Consider the following 18,850-nt stretch of genomic DNA (forward strand, 5'->3'; position numbering starts at 1 on the left):
AAGCCCGGTGGCTTAGCTTTTGTGTTCATTTTTTTTGTTCTGTGAAACTATAACTTAAAATATGTTCTTTCATTTTATTGGACTTTAGTAGGTCATCTAGATATTTCGACCCATTTGAAAAAGTTAGTAGCTGTGTGGCATTTTAATGCTAAAATCTCAGTATGTCTATAATGTTTTCCTTCATGCCATTATTTCTCACTGACAGGTAAGGGGAGGTTTTGACACCGTTAATATAACATAGGGTGTTAATCTTATAATCGCCCTGTCAGCACTTTGTGTCAGGGTGTTAATGACCACCTTTCAGCCACTCAGAGTTGCCTGCCAATAAAAATAGTACCGGCACCTATCCAACCAGCAGCTATGCAGCTACTTTGCTTTTTCCCCAAAGAATAAATAGAAAATTTCACTAGCCATGTGGCTGTAAAGACGCTCCTCTCTACTTACTCATTTCCTTTTCCTTCTCTGCACCCGCTGGCAGAAAAAACAACTTTGACACTGAGCCTTTTTAATGTATTTTGCATGCTTTATTTTAGAATGTACAAATTATTTCTCAGGTTTTAAATAAACATAACACCTTGGACAGGATAAAAGCAGAATTTTTAACAGTAAGAAGCACAACTATTTGCCACAGCTCTCTGCTATATAAATGTAACCCAAAGACAAATGCTGTATTTCTGTAATTTCTCAAGGGTTGAGATGAGTCCGTATTTTTCTCTCTGCACAGGAGAGGGGCTTTTCCAGGTTCCTGGCAGAAGGAGTTGCACAATTCCAGATGACTTACTTTATATGCTTAGAGGAATTTTATTACACAAATAACAAAGGGAGACAAAGAGAGGAAGAGGGAGAGAGCACACACTCAAAATAATAAACAAAGAATAATAAACATTCCTGCAGTTGTCCGCAGGGATTCCAGATGCCGCTCCATCCCTCCGCAAGGCCTGCCTGCCTCTCCTTCTTCACAGCCCGCGTTAGACCTCTCTGAAAATCTCACTCTCAAATCTGGTGAAACCCCAGGAGCTTTTGCACGCAGCGAGGCTGTGAGTAATTGCTGTAATATGTGCTTACTTGCTCTCTGAAAGACTGTTCCGTCACAGACAAAATCCATACAAAAAGAACTGGTCTGCGATATTCCGGTTCGTGCCGGGGTGGGTTTCTGTTGCATTTCTCTCAGCTAAGTTCCTTCAAAGAGCCTGCTGCCTTAAAGCTGTGGTCCTTGTGGCCTGATGTAGTCTGATGATGAATTTCCTCCCCATCCCGCTTACCACATGTCTTCCACCATTGGTATTTAGGGCCTTAATCACAAATCCTACACAAGTTTAAATTAAATACAACTGCAGGTTAACTTTCAATAAAGTGTGGGGAGGGCAACCAGCAAAAGAAAAGCAATCTCAGAGCTGTGATGAAAACCCATATTGCAGCCAGTTTGCTGCTCTTACTATCTATCTTGTTGGGTTTGGTTTTTTACTTAAATTCCTATAGGTTTCTTTTAATCAAGTGACGTGGCTGATTGGCTGGGGCTGGTTCCAGCATCATGTGCCATCCATCTGGATTTTATACGCATTGCGTTTTCCTAACTGAAAAGAAACAGACGTACTACCCAACTAATTAGAGCTGAGTCCCAAAAAAGTAACATTTTGTTCCTAGAGAAAAATTTGTTTCTCATGTGGGATTTTAACGCAGACCAAAAAAAGTAGCAAAGCATAAACAATCACCAGTTTCCATGTCACACAAAGCCAAAGATGCAGTCAAAATTATTTCCGTATTAAAACAAACAGAATTTACTTAGCCTTTGCTTGCTATATTTTATAGTAAGCATGAATGCTGGAATTCCTATTATCTTGGATGCACAAAGATATTCATTATATCACTACATAAAGGATTGCAGTTTTTTCCACAGTCTTTCCATAGTATTTGACGTGCTTTGCAACAGCAAAATGCATGTGAAAGGTCAGACACTCAAAACAGATCAAGATATGCTTTGTCTTTCTGCGATCAGGCATTGAGATAGAGAATACATACAAGTTTTGCAAAGAAGAAAATGGAATTAGATTCTAAATGTAAGGGGGTATAAGACGATCTGTCGTTGACTTCAAGAAAAACACTGTCAGCCAAGCAGCCTCCACTGAGATTATCACCTGATCCAAGCCACAATGGCCACTGGAAGGTGGACTGCCAGTCCATTTAAACAGGTTAACTATTAGCCAGCATACTATGTCTCAGTTCTGCAAAATTACTCATTGCTGACTTTCTAAATATTTGTGTAATTGCAGTTAAATCAAAGGGAAGGTTTAACTGGCACTTTTATATGTATTATATACTGCAAAATACACGCACTACCATGGGTATATAGAATGTATTTTAAAGTGTTAGGGCACTGGAGGTCTATCACTTCTTAAATTGAATGACTAGTTTATCCCACACTCTTGTTTCCCTTTTGATTTTACCTCTTACCAGGGACTCATAAAAATACCTGTACTTGGCAGAGGGGAGGAACTTCACCATCTGCAACAAGAACATTGGGTCAGCTGCTTGGATGGTGAACATAGATTCAAATCTGCACATATGCATAGATGTATATGCATAGATATATATGCATGAACTGGTGCATATAGGAACACGAGGGGGGAGAGGGAGAGAAGAAGAGAAAGAACAGCCCTTCCACCTGCAAATCCCAGAGCACTATAAATTGGTCACTTTACCCAGGTCTGCCTGCCAGGCAATTTTCACATCCCAGTCATTAGCTGTGCAGGGATTTCAGAGTTTCACGTGTTGGTAAGGCTGAGCAGGTCACTATAGTTCAAAACAAAGAGGTCCAAGACTCCTATCCAAACAGCTGTGGTTCATATTTGAATTGTAGCCTTGTGGACTGTAAAAACCTCAGACCCCATGTTCCCCAAGGAAGTCTTGCGTAAGCTTTGTTTTCAATTAGCGGAGCATAGAGAAAGTAAAAGGTCCAGACTTGAGCTGACCTTGGAACACTGAGACTAAGTGGTCAGGCCTCTCTGAGATACGTGTGTGTATTTAACTCCTGTTAGCAGTAATGGGACTAACATGTGCATGCATATTGAGGGTCAGCTATAACCCCAAAGCAAGCACATTAGGAGAAGCCAAGAACAATCAAACTTTGTTACATTTTAGAATTTTGCCAAAACAATGGTTATTCCAGAATTATTTTATAGGTTAAGCAAATCTGTCCATCTGCAGTGGGATTTCATCTTCCCCATAGAACTTAGTTATTTACCAGCTTTTCAGTGGTTTAGTTTTGATAAGTGAAGCAAGTCTCCAAGAACTCTTATGCAAAAAGGAAGCAGCTGCTTGCAGAGATGAGACATTATGGTTAGGGAAACCTCCTGGGAACATTATGATAGGCATAGTGCTTACAAACTGCAGAGATGTGAGAAGGAGGGAATGCTGTTTAATTTTGTGATCTCTTCTGCCTGGTGGGAAAGTGGTTTTGGAAGAGTGGGAAATTCATATGAACTCGATTTGATATTTCTGGGGACAGAAGTTCTTTATTGACAGCCTGGGTGGTGCTAACATAAATGTGCCCCTTTGCACTTCACTGCTGGCGTACAGAGAACACTTCTAGGGAAGAGACAAGTTCACCCTTCTTGTCTTTAAACCCTTGGTTGCCCCTGAACCTTCGGCTAGCAGTTATTTTGGAGGAATTTTTTTGAGATATTGACACTTTGTAGGTAAAATTTGGACTGAGGCCACTAAAGCAATTTTCACAAACTAGCATTGGATATAGCCACCAGCTGGTCACAGCTTTCAGTTGCCACCAGCCTGCCTTTGACCAAATTGGCTAAATGGAGGGCTGGACTCTTCAACATTAGCTGCGGGATTCAGCCACAAGATGAATTAACAGAAGACTAACAGAGAATGCATGGTCACTTCCCTTGGGACTCTACAAAAACTGTAGCCAGACCTTCAGCAGCCCATCAATAATATTTTGAGCCATCCAGTCTCCTCATGGTCATTCCCCAAAGAGATTGTCAACATCAGCGTAGGAAACAGGGGTAAGAGTGGAATTTGTGCACTTGACTGAATTACTGCTATGAGACCTGTGGGCTGCAGGAGACTATTTCATGCAGGGCTTTGCAGGATGGCTGGGGAGTAAGCAAGCTGTCTTCTGGTTCTTTGACAGAAAGGTGCTCGTAAAGAGGAAGATATTCAAGCCAATAAAGACCTACAGCAATACAAACCGAAAAGAAAACTGGCTGTTTCTCTGAGACCGCATGGCTGGTCACATACTTCCAAAACCATATGAAAGCTGCCCCATTTACGTATGAACTTAATACACAAAAAGAAGCCACCATAAACCAGGAAACAGAGCAACTGTGTGACCTCAGGAATTGATAAAGCCAGTCAACTGCCTGCTTTATCTCCATTGGTGCGGCAGAAGATACGAGCACGTTCAACAGGTATGTATGGTATCTCTGGGAAAACGGAAAGCCTAACTAGAGTTATCATTGGAAAAGACACTACAGATGATTCTTGGTCACTTCATTTTCCCTGAATTTATCAAGTTATCTGTTTCAGACCTTAGGTGGAAAAGCTGATTACAGCTAGTTCTTTTTCTGTATCTAGTAAGCTACAGGAAGCAAATCAAAGAGCAAGCACCAGTACAAAGTGTGCCCTGCACATTTTAGGCAGGAGTTGGTTGGCTTTGCTTGTGACATAGCCTCCGTCTGGCTATCCATTTAGTAGAAAACACCTTTAAAAATAAATGTCTTGATTTGATTGAAAAACCCATGGTGGAGATGGTTTAATACAAAGTATCCAGCATCAAGGATGCTGAAACACCTCAAAGAAACAGCAGTTTGGTTGGCATATATAGACACACATATATGTATACATACACACAGTCCTTGCTGCTGTTCTTAAAGACTTTTTAAATGAATTTGTTTCTCTAAGGAGAGAATATAGTCTTTTGAGACTATGACTTGGAGAAGGTGGAACTATTTCCAGCTTTGTCAAGCACTGTAATCATGAAAAGGTCAGTCATTCCCTCTTCTTCCCACTCTCCTTCCTGCCATTCTTCCGTGTTACTGGTTTGGTTGTGCATAGGAGAAAAATGTTAACAAGGTAATACTTGCGATTTTTCAGCAATTTGGAAGAATTTGTTCTGTTTGTCCCCATAATCACTTTGTTATGTGTAACTGATCATTCAAGTCATGTTATAGTTTTGGGCTTGCTGAATGCATGGTTGTGATGCTATTCATTTCAACATTAATACACGGTTTTTCCAAGCAGTGTGTACATGTAGGGAAACACGAATTTCATTATTTCTCCAGTGTCAATGAGAACAGAACCTAACTCACCTGAATGTTTGTGAATTCTCATATTCAATCCATTCAATTTAATTATGTGATCACACAGCTTTTAAAAAATATTCACTCTCTCCTGGCTCTGGTACTCTCCATCTGTTATACCTCTAAAACTGGCTTTTGTATGTTGAATAATCAATATTTTGTTTTCATTACTTACATACTATGTCATGAAAAATCTATAAACACAAGACTTCTCACTAATTATTAAAATGCCACCATTTATTATAACTAAATATTTATTTAATTTATACCAACAACTTTTTTTCACTTAATTGAAGATTGTCCATCACCTTTGACCAGTAGCTTCCTGGACAGTTAAGTAACAGATTAAGCTTCATTTTGGAAGAACAAGAAACATAGCTTTAAATTATTTAAAGTGTTGGCTCTTCAGAGCAGTGGATTCTCCCATTCTGAGCTTGCTCAGTGTCTCAAACAATGTTATGAGCAATTCTGACCAAAACACCTACAGGTTCTAAATAATAAAACAGAACACATACACAAAGTGCAACACCACAGTAGTTTCTAAAACATACTTTCAAAGACACTGATGCATGCTTTAATTTTTAAGCTCCTGAATTGTACCAATGATAAACTGGTATTTTGAAGGATTCAAAAACTTTATCCAGTGCAGAGAAGCTGGTCAGTGTGGCGAAGAGAGTGACGTTGGAAAAACTGAATGCTTCTACAGAGAAACTTGGTAAATAGGTTCCTGCCTGGTTTCCTTTCATCATTTACAAACAAGACTCGTTTCCAAACACAGCTAAACTGAGATTACAGACCTGCTTTTAGTTTGTGTGACTAACAGAGGGGAAACTATCTCTTGCCATGAGTTGAAACGCATTGGAAAAATAATGATGGGTCTATTATCCTAAAGGATATAAAAACTGGCCTGAGAAGAGTAGTAATTTCAGACTGACCACCAGCATGCCTAACGGTATTTTTCTTCTTTGTTTACCATATTTATATCAATATTCACTAAGTGTTTATTTGTAAGACTTCAGTTGGCACTTCCTATACACCCTAAAATTTCATCGACTTCAGTCGGTGTATAACAGGATGCCAGCTCAGGCCTAAGGTCTTGAATTATGCATAGCATATTTCTTCCTATCTGAATGAAAGCCTGTTAGTATATTTCCCAATCTAAGCATCAGGCCTCTGGTGAATATTTATACTGGAAGTCAAAATCCTTAATCAAAAGAGAGTTTCTAAAAAGACGAGGCAGCTTTGGAAATTCTGGTCTTAGTTACACAACAATTCATCACTTCTCTGCAGTTTTGAAGCTCACATAACAAACATAACACAATGAGGCCTGAATCAAAGCAAGTAGCCCAAAGTTAGTAGTGGTGTTTTCCTTTCTATAATTTCTGCCAGTCTCAATGAGGCATGTTTATTACAAACTTTTACAAATTACATGTTAACATAAACCCAAGCTAAGTCCTTGTCTGGAATAAGTTCTTGTACTACTAGTATGAAGTCTTCTAAAAATATAGCTCAGAAAAGTGTACGACTTGAAATAGAGTCATTTCAAGGGTAATTTAGGTTGCTATGTCTTCAACACACAACTGAGAAATCTGTGACTGCTGAGCAGATTAGGTTTCTGGCTATTCTTTAATGTGTTTATATTTTCTGAAATGGCCTTTGGAAATACTGTTAAAGCTGGGTTGAGGATTAAGTTTATTAGCTTCGCTTATTTCTGTCAGTCTTGACCTTAGGAGGAAGACACTCAGGGACAGCTTTGTCTTTAACCCGATTTTACTCATTACAATGAGCTTCATTTGCTATTCATTATCCATATGGACCCCATTTCATGCTTGTGCAAAATGGTACATTATTACTTTCTTAGTTTCTACCAAGATGTGTAGGGTAAGGGATTATTTAGGGCCACCTCCATCTTTCTTACGCTCCAAAATAAACAGTTTTCTAAGACCAAATCTGCATCTAGAGGTTCTGTGTCAATAACAGTGTAAGTACCCCCAGAAATGAAAGCTCTTCATTTGCCTTTTTCTGCTTGTCCTGTATCAAACCCTGTGAGGCAGGGTGCAAGTACTGACCATGCTTGGTGCTTTCTGACTTGTTCGCAGACTCACTCAGTTTCAGCCCCAGAGAAGATTTAAGAGTCTTTCCGTTTTCTTGGTAGAAGATGGATTAGGCCATTATGACTCGATCATTTTATAATGTTTACAAATCACACGGCCTGCAAAAGTCTCTCTAGTACCACATAAACAGAAGGCCAGTCCCACACTCTCAAACCAGCCACAGAGAGGAGCACTGAAAACCAGATGGTCGTGGGTAGAGAGGTCCCTGCAGATGATGTGGAGCTACCACAAAGATCTTGTTTTAATGTGTTATTCTACCTTCTAAAGGACATTTGAGAGGAAGGGACTTCAAAGGCCTTTGAGGCTGTTCCCTTGTGTCAGATACTACTGTATCACACAGACTTTTTCATTAACTAATCGAGCTTCAGAGTGAAAGCAACGTAGGTTTTTCATCGGGCTGCAGCAGTTCTTGACTAGCTGGTGATCTTCGAAAACTGTCATCATCTTCTGCCATTAGATAAGTTTATAGCATTTTTTAAATCTATGTTGTCATCAAATCCCCCCACTTCCCCATTGGTGGTTTTCAGAGAAAGTACCATCAAAAATAAAATATTTATTGTGGAAATACTACTCTTATTCCCCTACCAGAGTTGATCATAGCAAGGCCTTTTGATTAAAGCTTTTAAAGCATTTCAAAACATTGAGTTGGAAACAACTTCCATATTTATTGTTGCTTGAAAGTCTTCCTGCAGCATCTTCTCTGCCTTTCAGTCACCCTAGCAAAAACCATGAGCATGTGAATGCAAAACGTGATATATCCCTGACAACTTTCATGCTCTGTCTCTCTTCACAGCTAGGACATTTAAGAAATTAAAAAAATAAAACAAAGTGGTTGACATTTATTGAAGGGAAGAGGTTATGGAATTATGTCAAACAGAACACTGCAGCAGAATAAAGCCTGCCAGTAAGTTTAACTCTTTCTAGAGTTTTATTGCTCATCATAATCATTAACATCTTTAGTTAGAACACCATTTGGATATCATTAAAATAAATGCAAACAATCTTGGCCTATCCTTAAGGATTTTTCTGAGACACGCTTTTTTGTCACTCAGCTCACTAATGGATCATTTTTATCGTAGAGTATCACGTTACATACATTAAACAGTTTAGCAACGTCCAATGTCCTGTTGAGCTGGAAATAAAATTGCACCGATTTATCACTATATTGCAAATGACTTGAAATAAATGCTTGTGAACTGTATCTTCACTTAGCAAAGACTTAGCAGTGTATTCTCCATCACCAGTCTCTAAGTTCATGCTATGAACCTGAACCTTCTGGAACTGAAGTCAACCTCAGCTGGAGCTTTGCCTTCGCTTGGGTACTTGGGTTGCAGCATCCCCTCTACAACATTTTTATGGCCATGGAGCAACAAGAGGAGGAGACAGGGACTCAAACTGAAATGAAGTCTCACATCATTTGAAAGTGATTTGCTCTCTGCCCCCTGAATAATCTAAAACAGTGATTTAAATTAATCTGACTATTTTGTCACTGAAACAGGCTAGAAGCACTTGCTAGGGTACAGACCACATCTAAACTGTTGAGAAAGTAACAACCAGCTGAGAGGTAGGAATGGAAAGCTGGGGACAATACCCTCTTAAATTGCTCCTCTAGATCCACTAAAGGATATCCGATTGCATGTTCACCAAGGCTCTTGCAGTACTGGCTAATTACTTCTTCCAAAGCCAAGAACGTTTTTCATATCACTTTTCTAGAAGTCCTAATTCATCTTAAATTGATTTCATCCTTAATGCAGCCAGATAACTAAATTACTTCCTTGCACAGAGTTTGCCAAATGGTCTTCCAAAGCACACAAAGACTCTCTGAACTATAGATAAGGCCACCTAGCAAACAATGCATTTCAGCACATATTACAAATATGGTCCCAAAGGATCATTTTTGTTATAGAACACCACACAGTCATGATTAAGAAATTTCATCTTCATAGAACATGTTTTGAAGATAATGGCAAATGAGCAAACCAAAATGTTGACAAAAGACAATATTCTTCCCCCTGTTTACATAGGGAAAGGAATTTGAGGAAAGAACTTTTGCCTCTTCCTCTACAGAATAACACCAGGAAATCTATGTGGCAGGATCTTTGTGATCTTTTCCAGTTTGTTTCCTCCGTAAATATTTCCTCCCATAGAGGGTATGTGGGAGAAAGATCAAGTTGGAGTAACTCCCTTAAACATTCTCTGAGCAGGAGTGCTACTTGCTTTTAGGGGCTGGGTTTCTTTTTTTGTTTTGTTTTGATTTTTTAAGTTCAGTGCATAAGCGAGATGACCAAGCAGATTTAATGAGCAGTCTGTATGCCCTCAGGGAACAGTGGCTTCCAGTCTTTGTCAATAGGGCTGAAAAGTCATTGTTTTGTGACCATTGTCTTAAAAATGTTAAACTGGATAAAGTGAAGATTTTCTGCCAGTCTGAACCTAAAACTGAAGAGTCCAATAGTTTAGGTCTGGAAGAAAATACATCTGCTTAGCATTTGGGCTTCCTGCTGGAAATATTGCCAATTCTTCCAGGGCAACGTTCCACAGACATCTGTAGTCTGTCGTAAACAGGCTGCCCCTCCAGCCACACGTTCACACAAACATTAAACTATTTACTCTGTCATGAAATAGCAGGAGAGTGCTACCTCTCCATGTGATATGTGTTCGGTTGAGCAGCGATTCCTCACTCTGCCGGGTGGTTACAGCTCAACTCACTGCAGAGATAGACAAAACAATCTGATCTCTCTGCCATTTTGCACATGTGGCTTTCTCTATGCTTCCCTTGAGAAGTATGCAGAGGAAAGGATTCTGCTGGGTTTACCTTTTTCCTTTTATTCATCTTAATAAAGTTTTTCTCATCAGACAATGGCATCTTCTGTGATTTTTCAGAATTTAATAAAAAAAAGTTCTGAAAAGGCAGAAGCACTTACTGTTATTTTGTCCTGTATACCGAGACGGTTTTCTTTGTGGTATACATGAAGAAACATGATATTCATAGGTCTCTGGCTTGATATTCTGTCTCCATATATATATGACTCTGTGTTTGAATACTGATTGCACTAATTTACTTGATTGATTGACACAGCTCTCCCTCAGTAATCTTGGCAGTTTATGACTATCAGGTACCAGCCTCTCCCGCTGAAGCACTTCTCTGCATCAATAAAGTAAATGTTCGTTGCACCAGGAACCTAAATACCATTCTCTCCTCTGCCAAGGAATATCTAACTATCAAGTTGATTGATCAGCTGCACTCTCCCCCCCATCCTTCGAAGTATGCAATATATAATAAGTAAAAAAATTCAGCAAAAAGAACCTGGAAGCCAGAGAAATATGTTTTCAAGCTAAAGCAGAAGGGATTTTAGAAAACAGGTCCCCACTCAGGTGAATGCTTTAAATATTGGGATGGGATTTCCTTTGGCGAGTTTGGAGATGTTTAATTCAAAGACCAGATTCACAGTGGAGAAACCTAAGTAGAGTTAAATGCCTTACTCTAAGGGATACAGCTGACATTTTGCTGTGTTTCTCTGGAAGAGTTCAGCTTGCTGGTCTCCAGTGACATTACTCTGAGCTGACTTAGCTCTTCCCCTCCATTCATTAAGGCAGAGATGTGCCTAATCTTGGAGCAAAAGTTCCTGCTAGCTGGCAGGATGCCTTAAAGTTAGGTGTTGCACTAGCCAGCATTGTATTCTTTGCAGATTTAGCCCTGTACTTCTTCCATGCAAAGCTGATCCCTTCAAATATTAACTGATTAAATAGTAGTTAATTAGAATTAGCTTTCACTTAATGTTCTTTAAGGTAATTTTAAGATATGAAGATGCAGGTACAAATAACAACCAGCTCTATTCAGAAAAAAGGTGGCTTCCACTGAAATCACAGTTAAGAACAGCCCAGATGCTTAACGTTTCTTAGTTTTCCCCTATGCTAACATCTTCTGAATAACTGTTATCCATGCCCAACACATTTTCTTCTTTTTGTGCAGTAAATAGTCTATATTTTTACTTATGTGAGTTTGTTCTGTCACACTAGCAGAATACTGTTGTTATTTTAACATTCTTGTGTACAATATATCATTTTAACTTAGAATAAAAATGACAATAAAATTTTGAAAATGGCTTCATTAAAGTCTAGTTTATGAATATGTTTTAGATATGCAAATGTTTTTGCATGACTTCATCACTTCCAGCTGAAAGCAACACGGTTACCGTGTGAAGGTTAAACACATGCAATCAGTGCCACACCTAAATGTCTCCAACTAACTTGGAAAATTCTTTGCATGAGCATCACATGTGTAACTCTATTTGTCTTTCACACGATGTATTTGAAAATTATTTTGAGCTGTGAATAGCTTGAATTTTTCTGGAACCTGAGTTTATCTTAAAATTCCTAGACTGATAATGTAATCAGGTGTATCCATCATAATCTTATCCGCTTAAATGAAAGAAATTCGTTTACCAACGTTCTTTGGAGTTTATCTTTCTTTTAATAGAGGAGCTTTTGAGGATGTAAAGACGTTCAGTAGGGTCCCTTGAAACAGACAGTAACAGCCTGAGCTCCAAAACTTTACCCTTTTTACATCTATAACTTCTCTTCATGTAAGAAAAAATATCACAATGTGATGCTCTGCTTATGTCTGGCAAGTACTCTGATGGCAGAATTAGCTTTCAGAAGCCAAATACCTTCTTGAAATATTTCTTGGCAATTTTTGTCTGATCAGTAATTACATGCCTTCCAATAAAAGGAGGAAATGTTTTGTTGGGTCTGATGATAGCTGAGGTCTCAAGTTCTTACAGTTTCCATAATAATTTCCTTCCTGTATTTGACTTCATTCCATTCCATTCCAAACCAAAGTTTTTAGCAATGAAAGGACATGTCAACTTCTGGACAAATCTTACATGACTGTATATGACATAATCTTATGAGTGGAACAGAATGATAAATAATTGCTCAGTCATTGAAACATTGACTATGTAAAGCAAAATGTGAGACCTGCAGCTTTTTCTAATTCCTCAGCAACAACCCAGTTAAAAAACAACCCAGCATAAAAATTGCTTCTCAGATTACGTTTCTATTTTTTAAAAAAAAAAAGATAAGAATTCAGGCCATACAGTTTTTTTCCCAAAATTAAAGACAAGGGATATAATATACAGTCTAGTAGTTAGGATAGATAACTATGAATATTTTACGTTCTTCTTATTCCTGCTCTTTTCCTAGCATGTTATGAAAGTTTGGGGCAGTCGCTTAGTGCGTAACTTAGGCTTCTAAATAAGTGTTTTGATTTTCATAAATGCTGAGCATCTGAAGGTTCTTAGTGTACTTCTGAGCATCAGGTTTCTCTGTCAGCTCATCTGTGTCTCTGTTTTCCAGGAACATAACTTTTCAAGCATTCATGTTTTCATATCTTCACTTTAATCTCCTGTGCTTTAGTTGTAAAAATACAAGCAACATTGCCATTTCCACCAAACGCTTTGGGAGTCATAGGCAAAGAAAATATGAGTGGAAAGGACAAATATTGCCAACTGGTGATCTTTTTTTTTTTTTTCTCCTTCTTGGCAAGAAACCCTCTTACTCAAACTGAGCAAGTAGATGCTTACACAACAGTTTTTGTGAGCAAACTTCAGAAATCACTACTATTTGCCAAATGTGTCAAAAATCATTTTGTGTTCATCTGATTTCCACTCTTTTTTTTTTTCAGATGGCCTACTAAAAAAAAAAAAACCAAACAAAAAACCAAAACCCAAACAAAACCCCACCAACTAACCTCTTTTCTTTTGATTTCAGTGGGGCTGAGGGGCAGAGATTTCAGGTTTTTTTCCAACATTTGGAAAGAAGGCAAGCAGGCTGACGTTTAAGAAGGCTGGTATTAAGGGTGGGATTTCAGAAGCAGTCAGTACTGGCCTAACTTTGGTTCTGTGGGAACCAACAGTAAAAATTTTATTGACCAATGGCAAAAGAATCATGGTCCTTTCTGGAAATCTCTGGTTTTTACCCACATGCCACAACTTTATTTCTTTCAGCCACAAAGGGACCTGACCTGGTACCCTTAGCCACCCCAACACACTTCTCTTATGGCAGCAGCAGGCCCTCAGATGAGTTTAATAGAATGGTTTTCTGGCCACAATGTGCAGATGTTTAAATAGCATCCTTAGATTAATCCTTAGCACAATTAAGTTCTTGTCTTTCTGGATATTGTTGATAAATACAATGGAATTATTAGATGACCAATTAAAATCAAGAAAAATTTGAAAGCAAGGTAAAAAACCTTCTGTAAAATCCTCTTGCTTTTCTATGTTCTGTTTAGATAAAGAACATTTGCATAACCTAATTATCAGTTAGGCACCATTTAAATATTAAGGTATCTGCTCGTGTTCACATTTAGAGATGTATCTCTAATAGCTATGAGTACCAAATCTTGTCTCTAAAGAGAGTTCTGAAGGCTAACAAATGTGCATTGATGTTAGTAGCACCAGACACTTCCCGTGAACTGATGCGAGGACAGTGAGGTATTTGCTAAGGTCTGCTTACCTGACTCAGAAGAGGGTAGCCTAGCTCTTCAACTTTCACCTGATTTCCTTGCACCGCTGACACGTGTCCTTTCACGCTGTTTTAAAAACACCAGCGAGGTTCTGAAGGGATTTACTCTCTGTGTGTGTGTCATCTGAAGGTACATTTGCAAAAGTCTCCTCAGTAGCTCAGATCAGCAGACCCATAAAATTTCCAAGGTCTAAAGTCCCCAGAGCTCCCAAGACATTATGTCTGAGGCAGGCATTATTTCTGCAAGAGGAAGAAGAGGAGAGACACCATAAGAAGGTGGTCAGCATGTCTTGCCTTGTACACAGGTCCACCTCCCACATGCCTGGTCTTTGGATAAGGTGGCACAGCTTTAAATTGTCAAAGCCTTCGCTCAGAGAATAAAGCTGGCATAAATACCTCCCTGTTTTCTCATCTGTGCTACATCACACGAACTAGCAGCACAGAAGATGTAGCCTTTCGTTTTTGAGCAACTGCGATGGATAGCACTGCAGTCAGAAGGTTATAAGTAAAACTGACTAGCTGGAATAACACAAAAGTGTCACTCCAATAAAATATTCATTCACTCCCACTGTCTCCTTATCCTTCCTTCCTTTCCAGGCCATGCCTACAAATAACAAACTGATGGGATTTCAGAGAAAAGAATAACACTCGCATTTTTAGAGCAGCTAGAGGAAAATTTTTCAAGTGTAGTAGATAAAATGCTTTATGAATGTTGACCTTACTGAGCAATCTAGAAATTCAACAAGGAATGTTATCTGCAGCTGTTGCAAAAATGTATCAAGAAAAGGCTTACATTTTGCAGAGACGCGTCTATTACGCAAAATAAAGCATTTATGTTAATACTGCAATGCAATATTAAGCCAGGCATATATTAAAACTTAGGGACAGCATGAAAGTTTAAAAGTTTCCATTCTGAACTTTGGAAACCGTTCTTATAAATATCTACCCCAGATGCAAGTTTGTCTCAAGAGTATACATAATAATACAAGGTGTGAGTAAACTTTCTAAACAAAATGCTCAATTTGTTTTGGATAGTGACATCCTCGGAGGAAAGAAAGAATTTAATTAAAAACATATACAGCATTGCTATTCATAAACTTGTCCAAGCAAAACAAGTCATAAATCCAATTGGTTTTATTTATTAACTCTTGCAATATGTGTGGCAAACACATACCAAAAAAAAAAAAAAAAATCTTGCAAAGCAAAACATTATAGCTAGAGATGAATGAAATTTCTTGATGAATACAAAATGGATTGAAAAATGGAGTCTGGGACATAGTAAAACCCTTTGCAAACTCAGATCAACTTCAGTGAGTGGCCTTGTTCCCGAAACTGGGGTAAGTGAACTACGTTGCTTTGAAGTGGAAATAAGTAAATAAATAAAAGTTTTGAGTTCTTAAACCAGCATTACCATTTTGAAATAGAATTTAAATTTTTAAAAGGGTAGAGCTCTTGAAACCAAAATGGAAATTCAGTCCTCTTGAACACACAAAGACAAAACAAAGCATTTCACTTTACCTCAAAGGAAACAAGCATTATGTTTAGAACATAATGCAACATTTTAAGTAATTGTAAGGTTTTTTTAAATTCACTGCCCAATTCACCTAACCTCCCTGTCATCCTTACATCCCCACACACTTCCATGCCCCCAAAACAAGGACGTCTCTTCCTTCTAGCTTGACCCCTCCTGGTCTTTCTGATGATCATCACACCACATGAAAACATCCTTATCCATGCCACTCTAATCTGCTGTACTCCATAGGAGAACTCATAAAGATTCGTCAGCTATACCATTAAGCAAATAGTGCAAATATGCAATTATTCAACAACTTCTACAGACAGATGTGTCCTTCTCCTTTACTTATGTTTTTTGGCTCCTAAACACATACAGATATAATCTTGACTCTCGTTGAACTTTGGAAAAACAATTTATCCCATATAAAAATCCATTTAGTGCAAATCATCCTAGTGAATCTCCATGGATGTAATATGGCTCTTTTTTATGATTTAATCCATTATCATAAGTTGGAAAAAATGAAATTTCCATGCCAGTTGGGTCAGTGTTTTGAACATCTGGATGACAACAAACAGAAAATTAAATCACTAAGAATTTTTATCTAGATAGTATATAAAGGCAATCTAGCTGGACGTTCACCTGCAATAGAGAGCACGCTTTTTCCACTTTATTTCCCATTTCACAATCACTTTAAAAGTTTCAGCTGACAGTGTTCCTATAATTAGTAAGCACTCCATAATAAAGATGTAATTCTGGGAGGAATATGTGATAATAATATTTAATAATTTAATTGTGTTCTTGTTTTAAACGCAAGCAGGCCTTTGTGTTAAACACGGCCCCCTTGACAAATTTCCATAATACATGCATCAGATATATCACAATGCACTTTGGAAAACTGCCAAGTGGTGATGCATTTAGGATTTCACAATTAAAAAGTCAATTAATTCAGAAAATGTGAATGCAGAATAAATCTTCTATATGTGGACATTAGGACCTCTCTAGCTCAAAGAGATTTAGAATCAAGTTGCCTACATTCGAGAGTCCATGCACCTATCTTTTGGAGACAGATGCCTTTTAGTCCTTCCAATTTGTTAATGTAGGCAACTCTAGAAATTAATTAAAACGTGCAAAGATTTTTTTTTTTAATTATTAACTCGATAAGGGGAAGGTGTTAATATTTAGCTGTGATTTAATTTGAATGGTTTCTTAAGCAATTACATCTCATTAGGAAAACTATAATTGCTATCAGGTGAAGTAAATTTAGAAAGTATAGAAACTGGCTTGATTTTTCTTAGACTAAGAATGGAATGCTATTATTTTCATTTGCAAGCATGATCTTCATCTGTGAAAATGACTCTTTCAAAGTCAAAGCCCTTTAGTTAGTTTAGTGTTTAGTGCTGGAAGATGATCACACTTCAGCATGAGCATAGCAAAAATTTGAATTTTTTTATTAAAAAAAGTTCATAACCAAGTAATTCTCAAATAACGTCTGCATGGTAACACTGAACTGGTATTAGGATATAGATTGTTCACCATTAAAAACAGTCCTTGAATCCAACACTGTCCAATGTCTTAAGTAATGTAATTATGCTGGAGAGAACAGACAGATAAAGAAAACAAGGAGTGATGAGATTTTTGACTGAGACAGAATACAGAATATTACTGCATTTGTGAAGTACAGGCCAAGGGAAAGGGGGGGGGGGGGGGGGGAAGAAAGAAAAAAGACGTCAAGAGTCTTGTTACAGTAGAGCAAATATGAGAAAAAGGAAAATGCATTGGAAAATCTTCAGCTACGGAAAAGCGACATATCTCCATGGGACTTACATGAATGTACCACTTTTTATATTCTTAGATATGACAAATTAGTTCTTAGGAAACACAGGAAGGAAACGCATTCAGATACTCATGACAGAGATAAAGAGTACAAAAAAGAGCTCAAGAATACAAGACCCACTGAGGGAGAACAAGACATCTAAAAAATGAACCAGCTGCCACACAAAGAGGTATTCGTAACACTGCAAGCTTCAACATCATGTTTGGACCAAAAAGATGAGAGAAGCCATTCTATATTACTCAATGGGCACTCGCAAGTCCCTCTATGTAAAGTCCGTGGCAAATTCCCAGACATCTGAAGTCTGGGGGACACTTCTGCATAGCTGAACACTAAAGCGGAGCCCAGGGCCATCTCCTGGCAGGACAGAAACAAGGGATGCCAAGTCAATCTGGGAACGGCGTGCATGAGAAGTCTGCTACTGAGGGTTACCTCATGTTACGAATAGCCTGAGGAAAAATTTGGGGGGTTTGGAAGGAACAGATAAGGAATGTGGTTGGGAGAAGGACTGGGGGTTTTACGCTGTTCTTGGCTTGAGGGTCACAAAGGTCTGTCATGAGAAGCGAGCTGAGAACCTGGCACATCGCTTAAGATAGGTTAAGTGGCTAAACGGAGTTTTAGTCCATAAGGAAAAAGTACTAAGATGACAAAACTGGTACTGGCAAGATCTCCGAGAAACGAGCAGGCTGTCATCATCTTCACTAAGACAGTGCTGTTTCCAGAAATGTCTCACAACAGGCTCCTTCAGAGAGCGTACCGTCTTTGCAGTTTTCAGTCACCAGTGTCTCTGAACAGGGAAGCCTGTGTATGCAGATCTGACTATTCTCATGCGCACGTAACCAGCCAACTGTTTAAATAAGTGGTTTGCTCAGACATGTTACAGATCTGCACGTATTTTTAGATGTGTACAATATGCAAGCCTAACTTTGACAATCCAGCCCTTTCACACTGAGTAGTTTAGTATGTCTCTTTTCACCCTCCCCCCCAGTGCCCCAGCCCTACATGAAAGCAAAGGCAACATTTGGAACTAAGCTCACTAAAAACCATTTGGTTCATTGCTACACTTCAAGCATATGTAAAAATACTATGCTGTTGCCTTGTGACAGCAACATAGCATGTCCTAGAGGTTAGTTTTAAAGTATTTACTCTTCCAGAGCATCACGTCTTTTAGTAAACGGGCAACGTATGATGCAGTTCTGGTCTCATCACAACATGTGTAACATCTGGGAGAACTGCCACTTGTCAAGCCAACCAGCGCTCTGCTGACAGACAAAGTGAGCATTATACTGAAATGCCATTCCTCAGCTGTTTGCAGAATTAATTTCCCTGTAGAATTTTCTAATTAGTTGGCTCTTTCCAGCCCGTTCCCCACAGAGGAAGCAGAAAGGAAGCAAAAGGCTAGCACCTGCTCCTAAAGCTCTGGCTGGGAAAAAAAAAAAAAAAATTAAATTTAAGGATGACATATACAGTAAGTATTTAGGCACTAGAAAGTCTTCTATCCATGCAGCTGTGAGGATGAAGTAACTCTGTTTGAAAGCTTAATGGAGATTCT

At 38.5% G+C, this 18,850-nt stretch overlaps 1 long non-coding RNA gene across 2 annotated transcripts in view; it reads right to left on the minus strand.

Moving 5' to 3' along the window:
- Positions 1 to 521: 521 nt before the first annotated feature.
- The window catches only part of LOC127015770 (uncharacterized), a 272,322-nt gene continuing 253,993 nt past the window's right edge, over positions 522 to 18,850 (minus strand). For both annotated transcript variants that reach the window (XR_007766374.1, XR_007766373.1), the window contains 2 exons: positions 13,943 to 14,191; positions 522 to 1,306 (listed from right to left, as the gene is read on the minus strand). This is a non-coding gene — a long non-coding RNA (uncharacterized LOC127015770). The remainder of the gene's footprint in view (positions 1,307 to 13,942; positions 14,192 to 18,850) is intronic.

The sequence above is a fragment of the Gymnogyps californianus genome, chromosome 4, assembly GCF_018139145.2.
Source record: "Gymnogyps californianus isolate 813 chromosome 4, ASM1813914v2, whole genome shotgun sequence".
In the NCBI taxonomy this organism is placed as follows: Eukaryota; Metazoa; Chordata; class Aves; order Accipitriformes; family Cathartidae; genus Gymnogyps; species Gymnogyps californianus.